General features: G+C 43.8%; 1 non-coding gene across 1 annotated transcript; it reads right to left on the reverse strand.

The window, feature by feature from the left end:
• Positions 1 to 7,673: 7,673 nt before the first annotated feature.
• Positions 7,674 to 7,748, reverse strand: Trnas-cga (transfer RNA serine (anticodon CGA)). Its single transcript has one exon. It is a non-coding gene; the product is annotated as a tRNA-Ser (tRNA).
• Positions 7,749 to 8,043: the final 295 nt, after the last annotated feature.

Consider the following 8,043-nt stretch of genomic DNA (forward strand, 5'->3'; position numbering starts at 1 on the left):
AAATGGCGCTCATGTAGTATCCATCTTCATGTTGTTGTTGAGGTCTTCAGTCCTGAGACTGGTTTGATGCAGCTCTCCATGCTACTCTATCCTGTGCAAGCTTCTTCATCTCCCAGTACCTACTGCAACCTACATCCTTCTGAATCTGCTTAGTGTATTCATCTCTTGGTCTCCCTCTACGATTTTTACCCTCCACGCTGCCCTCCAATACTAAATTGGTGATCCCTTGATGCCTCAGAACATGTCCCACCAACCGATCCCTTCTTCTAGTCAAGTTGTGCCACAAACTTCTCCCCAATCCTATTCAATACCTCCTCATAGTTATATGATCTACCCATCTAATCTCCAGCATTCTTCTGTAGCACCACATTTCGAAAGCTTCTATTCTCTTCTTGTCCAAACTATTTATCGTCCATGTTTCACTTCCATACATGGCTACACTCCATACAAATACTTTCAGAAACGACTTCCTGACACTTAAATCTATACTCGATGTTAACAAATGTCTCTTCTTCAGAAACGCTTTCCTTGTTATTGCCAGTCTACATTTTATATCCTCTCTACTTCGACCATCATCAGTTATTTTGCTCCCCAAATAGCAAAACTCCTTTACTACTTTAAGTGACTCATTTCCTAATCTGATTGCCTCAGCATCACCCGACTTAATTCGACTACATTCCATTATCCTCGTTTTGCTTTTGTTGATGTTCATCTTATATCCTCCTTTCAAGACACTATCCATTCCATTCAACTACTCTTCTAAGTCCTTTGCTGTCTCTGACAATTACAATGCCATCGGCCAACCTCAAAGTTTTTATTTCTTCTCCATGGATTTTAATACCTACTCCGAATTTTTCTTTTGTTTCCTTCACAGCTTGCTCAATATACAGATCGAATAACATCGGGGAGAGGATACAACCCTGTCTCACTCCCTTCCCAACCACTGCTTCCCTTTCATGTCCCTCGACTCTTATAACTGCCATCTGGTTTCTGTACAAATTGTAAATAGCCTTTCGCTCCCTGTATTTTACTCCTACCACCTTCAGAATTAGAAAGAGAGTATTCCAGTCAACATTGTCAAAAGCTTTCTCTAAGTCTACAAATGCTAGAAACGTAGGTTTGCCTTTCCTTAATCTAGCTTCTAAGATAAGTCGTAGCGTCAGTATTGCCTCACGAGTTCCTATATTTCTACGGAAACCAAACTGATCTTCCTCGAGGTTGGCTTCTACCAGTTTTTACATCTTCATAAAGCGCAAGAATGCGACTTTTAACAAATTCCTTGGGCTGTGACATTTCGCAGCTAACATCCTACTTACAAGGCAGGAGGAAACGAAGGGCGATTCATGATGGTGAGCACTTCCTTCGCATCAGAAGTCAAATTCATTCCCGATTACATGTTTCGAAAACAGATTTCATGAATTAGTTCGTTGCGAACATTTTATCTTGTAAATATATGTTGTCTGCAAACATCATATGGCACAGTTTTCAGAGACTAAAGGTAAATTTTAGATACTCGTTGTGATGCAGGTTCTGTTGCTCTGGCTATCGTATTTTAGTTGACTGTGTTACCTTAGATGTGTCCGCCCCTGGTAGCTGACTGGTCAGCGTGACAGACTGTCAATCCAAAGGGCCCGGGTTTGATTCCCGGCTGGGTCGGAGATTTTCTCCGCTCAGGGACTGGGTGTTGTGTTGTCCTCATCATCATCATTTCATCCCCATCGACCCGCAGGTCGCCGAAGTGGCGTCAAATCGAAAGACCTGGACCAGGCGAATGGTCTACCCGACGGGAGGCCCTAGCCACACGACATTTCATTTCATTTTACCTTAGATGTTAGTCCACAGAAGTGGTTGCATGCCGTACTAGATAAAGCGCTGAGTTCGTATTTGTTACGGTGTGAAGTCAAGCGCTGACGCGCCAGTCAGGAACGACAGAGAAGACGGGAAGACGTCAGCCAATCGCACGCTGACCCCTTTCCAGGACGACAACGCTACAGCAGCGGCCCCTGTGTGAAGAGGACATAAGTGCCGCGCCCAACTGGTCGCAGCCCAGTTCTATAGCAGCTTCGATATTAGGCGCTTGTATAGCAGCGACTTGGATTGTTTATACTGAAGAGCACTACTCAATTTGCATGTAGTTCCATGCTTGCGATACATTTGTGTAATTGACAAAGGTAAGTATTGTAATCTTTTCCTTGTGTAATAAAACTCATTAACACGATTTGTTTGAATGTTGTCTATCGATCCGAGAAAGCAGGTTTCCTAGAAACTCCATATTTGATGACTAGGATTTATTTAACAGTATTGACTTGCTATTGGGTTTGAATTGAATCCTGTTGCTTCTACAAATTTCAATTCTTTGTAAAAAAAAAGTTGTCTGGTTAGCAGGACAACATCAGTTGTAACGTTCAAAGCACTTGTAGTGCTGTACACATTTGTATACAGGGTGCTACAAAAAGGTACGGCCAAACTTTCAGGAAACATTCCTCACACACAAAGAAAGAAAATATGTTATGTGGACATGTGTCCGGAAACGCTTACTTTCCATGTTAGAGCTCATTTTAGTACTTCTCTTCAAATCACATTAATCATGGAATGGAAACACAGCAACAGAACGTGCCAGCGTGACTTCAAACACTTTGTTACAGGAAATACTCAAAATGTCCTCCGTTAGCGAGGATACATGCATCCACCCTCCGTCGCATGGAATCCCTGATGCGCTGATGCAGCCCTGGAGAATGGCGTATTGTATCACAGCAGTCCACAATACGAGCACGAAGAGCCTCTACATTTGGTACCGCGGTTGCGTAGACAAGAGCTTTGAAATGCCCCCATAAATGAAAGTCAAGAGTGTTGAGGTCAGGAGAGCGTGGAGGCCATGGAATTGGTCCGCCTCTACCAATCCATCGGTCACCGAATCTGTTGTTGAGAAGCGTACGAACACTTCGACTGAAATGTGCAGGAGCTCCATCGTGCATGAACCACATGTTGTGTTGTAAAGGCACATGTTCTAGCATCACAGGTAGAGTATCCCGTATGAAATCGTGATAACGTGCTCCATTGAGCGTAGGTGGAAGAACATGGGGCCCAATCAAGACATCACCAACAATGCCTGCCCAAACGTTCACAGAAAATCTGTGTAGATGACGTGATTGCACAATTGCGTGCGGATTCTCATCAGCCCACACATGTTGATTGTGAAAATTTACAATTTGATCACGTTGGAATGAAGCCTCATACGTAAAGAGAACATTTGCACTGAAGTGAGGATTGACACATTGTCGGATGAACCATTCGCAGAAGTGTACCCGTGGAGGCCAATCAGCTGCTGATAGTGCCTGCACACGCTGTACATGGTACGGAAACAACTGGTTCTCCCGTAGCACTCTCCATACAGTGACGTGGTCAACGTTGCCTTGTACAGCAGCAACTTCTCTGACGCTGACTTTAGGGTTATCGTCAACTGCACGAAGAATTGCCTCGTCCATTGCAGGTGTCCTCGTCGTTCTAGGTCTTCCCCAGTCGCGAGTCATAGGCTGGAATGTTCCGCGCTCCCTAAGACGCCGATCAATTGCTTCGAACGTCTTCCTGTCGGGACACCTTCGTTCTGGAAATCTGTCTCGATACAAACGTACCGCGCCACGGCTATTGCCCCGTGCTAATCCATACATCAAATGGGCATCTTCCAACTCCGCATTTGTAAACATTGCACTGACTGCAAAACCACGTTCGTGATGAACACTAACCCGTTGATGCTACGTACTGATGTGCTTGATGCTAGTGCTGTAGAGCAATGAGTCGCATCTACATCTACATCTACATCTACATTTATACTCCGCAAGCCACCCAACGGTGTGTGGCGGAGGGCACTTTACGTGCCACTGTCATTACCTCCCTTTCCTGTTCCAGTCGCGTATGGTTCGCGGGAAGAACGACTGTCTGAAAGCCTCCGTGCGCGCTCTAATCTCTCTAATTTTACGTTCGTGATCTCCTCGGGAGGCATAAGTAGGGGGAAGCAATATATTCGATACCTCATCCAGAAACGCACCCTCTCGAAACCTGGACAGCAAGCTACACCGCGATGCAGAGCGCCTCTCTTGCATAGTCTGCCACTTGAGTTTGTTAAACATCTCCGTAACGCTATCACGGTTACCAAATAACCCTGTGACGAAACGCGCCGCTCTTCTTTGGATCTTCTCTATCTCCTCCGTCAACCCGATCTGGTACGGATCCCACACTGATGAGCAATACTCAAGTATAGGTCGAACGAGTGTTTTGTAAGCCACCTCCTTTGTTGATGGACTACATTTTCTAAGGACTCTCCCAATGAATCTCAACCTGGTACCCACCTTACCAACAATTAATTTTACATGATCATTCCACTTCAAATCGTTCCGCACGCATACTCCCAGATATTTTACAGAAGTAACTGCTACCAGTGTTTGTTCCGCTATCATATAATCATACAATAAAGGATCCTTCTTTCTATGTATTCGCAATACATTACATTCGTCTGCGTTAAAGGTCAGTTGCCACTCCCTGCACCAAGTGCCTATCCGCTGCAGATCTTCCTGCATTTCGCTACAATTTTCTAATGCTGCAACTTCTCTGTATACTACAGCATCATCCGCGAAAAGCCGCATGGGACTTCCGACACTATCTACTAGGTCATTTATATATATTGTGAAAAGCAATGGTCCCATAACACTCCCCTGTGGCACGCCAGAGGTTACTTTAACGTCTGTAGACGTCTCTCCATTTATAACAACATGCTGTGTTCTGTTTGCTAAAAACTCTTCAATCCAGCCACACAGCTGGTCTGATATTCCGTAGGCTCTTAGTTTGTTTATCAGGCGACAGTGTGGAACTGTATCGAACGCCTTCCGGAAGTCAAGAAAAATAGCATATACCTGGGAGCCTGTATCTAATATTTTCTGGGTCTCATGAACAAATAAAGCGAGTTGGGTCTCACACGATCGCTGTTTCCGGAATCCATGTTGATTCCTACATAGTAGATTCTGGGTTTCCAAAAACGACATGATACTCGAGCAAAAAACATGTTCTAAAATTCTACAACATATCGACGTCAGAGATATAGGTCTATAGTTTTGCGCATCTGCATATCAACACAAGCCCCGAAGTCAACATTACCTTCCTTCAATTGGGCCAACTGGCGGTGAATCGAGGAAGCACGGTACATACTGACGAAACTAAAATGAGCTCTAACATGGAAATTAAGCGTTTCCGGACACATATCCACATAACATCTTTTCTTTATTGTGTGTGAGGAATGTTTCCTGAAAGTTTGGCCGTACCTTTTTGTAACACCCTGTATATGTCTTCCAATGCTCGTTGGAGCTAGGCAAGGACAAGCGGTCTCCCTTGGTTTCCCTCTTATAAGTACATCTCAGTTTGAGGACGAACTCAGTCTTCGTTTGTTAGTCGTTTCGTATTTTTGGCAGTACCAAGTCCTTACATGTTAAACTCAACTAATGATTTCCACAGCTACAGGACCATAACGTGTAATACCTCTTAGGTGAAGTATAACGCAATGCTCTCAGACAGATACATCGACCGGCCCAGACTGCGCAGCGTTTGTTTTTAAACCTTTTCCTTCCTGAACAACAAGCTTTTCTTCTTCGGTAAATTTGTGAACGTTGCTGCTTAAGATGTTTTAAGGTAAACTAAATTCCTTCACCTACGACAAGGTTAAAAGAAATCTTCTTAACAGCACTAAATTGCGGTATATGAAGCGATTACTGGCCACATTTCGCCGCATTTCTCTGGTTGGAAGGTGAAGAGACTGCTGACCAGAAAACTAATCTCCCAGAAGGAAGGCGGGAACGAAGTGAAACCTGTCATTTTGGGAGGTCATGTGACTTTTATTTCATGATTATAAAATCAAGTGAAACGAACAGCGAAGTTGGTAGTACGAGCACATTATTGGTGTCAGTATGACGTTGCAGTACGTGGGGCCTGAGATGATGCAGAGCCAGTTTAGGTCAGGAATATGCAGAACTGGAAGCCAAGGCGCTATTAAATTCTGCAATTCGTATGCGTTTCCTGCATTTGAAATTACTGCTGCAGTATACTTATAGAGCCCAGTAAGTCAACTGCGTATTTCCTGGTGAGTAAGAGCAGTGGTAAACAGTCTTTGCTGCATCAGTTTACTGAAACTGGTATTCCACAGAGTTAGAATTTCTGGCTTGCGACTAACTGTAAGGGCTGTAAGTCGGATGCGAGTTTTGCAACATTGAAAAGTTTTTCTACACTGTTGAAGTGGATGCTACAGTTAAAGCAATTCCGCGAAAATTTGAAGTGGAACCATATAGAATGAGTTTATTGCGACCGAAAACAATTGATCATCTGCAGTATTTTCTTCCTTGTACTACTTGGAAAAGGTGTCGTCGACCAAGTCATCTGAACATTGATTGTGACGTTTAAAGAAAGACATTACATCCCCTGGCTTTGAAAGTGGTGTTTAACGCCAGCTTTAAGATTTTACAAGAGTCGTTGCTAAGCGGAAGTAAATGAAGTACTGCAACGCAATTTCTGTTATGAAGTAACGACTTTATTAGTTAATTTAATTTCAATGCAATCTACGAATAACTGGAGGTGTCGGCTATTAACTTGAAAAGTATTTCGTAGGCATGCAAAGAATTAAAAAACTACTTCTTACGGTCCAGTCACCACAGAACACAGCCACCATTTGCGGCGAACTAAATATACATCTGTTTTTGGGCAACTGCTTCTAAAAATGACCTAGAAGCATTAAATGCTTCCTTGAGGCACGCAGGTAGCAGCTGCAGAATGAAGTGGTTAATGTCGCTAACGGCAGTAATAATCGAAGTATTTATTGACTTCATACTTAGCAATGGTACTGGCAGTGGCAGAGACGATTTAGGTTGGGCCACGGCAGAGGCGGAAGTCGCGGCAAACAGAAAATCTGTCGCCAGTGAGCTTCCTTACGCTAGAAACTTCATTTTATTTAATGAGTCAATGGTCATCTAAGGTAACAAGTCTCTTGTTTTATTGGCACTGGAAACGTTAGAAAATTTTGTTGCTGGACTGAGATTCGAATTCGGATGACTTCTTCCGCGGTATCTGATCCACGCTGAACAATACAGTTTGATCATTTCGTTGTTTTCCCCAAGATTAGAAACTCCTTTAGGTCTCCACGAAAGGCATATATGTGGTTTCGAATCCTGATCTAGTACACAAATATTCATGGTTTCATTTCAAGCCCTAGCACATGTACACCGAACTACTAGCGATAAATAATTTTCATTTTTAATGTCTTCATGTGTTGTCAGAAATAACGATGGATGCCGTTATTTATAGTCAAGCATGCACACATGTCACTAGTGGTGAACAAACAATTCGTGAGTAGAAAACAACGGCGGCAGGTGCCGAGTTCGATTCCCAGTCGAGTAAAAAATTTGTATATCCCAATCGAGTAAAACATTTGTATCCTCATTTCAAATTCAAACATCTCGCTGCGGGTGAAAAAAATTCGATATTTAAAAGCTGATTTTACGTAGTTAACAATCTGATAACGCGCTGGATTCGAGTCCCCATCACAAAACTTTACATCATGGTACTTTGTTTTAAACATGTGCAAACTTTCCAGAATGAGATTTTCGCTCTGCAGCGGAGAGTGCGCAGATATGAAACTGTGCGCCGGGCCGAGACTCGAACTCGGGACCTTTGCCTTTCGTGGGCAAGTGCTCTACCAACTGAGCTACCCAAGCACGACTCACGCCCCGTCCTCACAGCTTCAGTTCTGCCAGTACCGCGTCTCCTACCTTCCAAACTTAACAGAAGCTCTCCTGCGAACCTTGCAGAACTGATGATGATGAATCCCTTACTCCTTTACAGAGCGTAGGGGAGCGAAGCGGGAGACCCGCGCCGCATTACTAGGCAAGGTCCTAGTGGAGGTGGTTTACCATTGCCTTCCTCCGACCGTAATGGGGATGAATGATGATGACGAAGACGACACAACAACACCCAGTCATCTCGACGCAGGAAAAAACCCCTGACAACGCC

Source organism: Schistocerca serialis, chromosome 6 (genome assembly GCF_023864345.2).
Source record: "Schistocerca serialis cubense isolate TAMUIC-IGC-003099 chromosome 6, iqSchSeri2.2, whole genome shotgun sequence".
Classification (NCBI taxonomy): Eukaryota; Metazoa; Arthropoda; class Insecta; order Orthoptera; family Acrididae; genus Schistocerca; species Schistocerca serialis.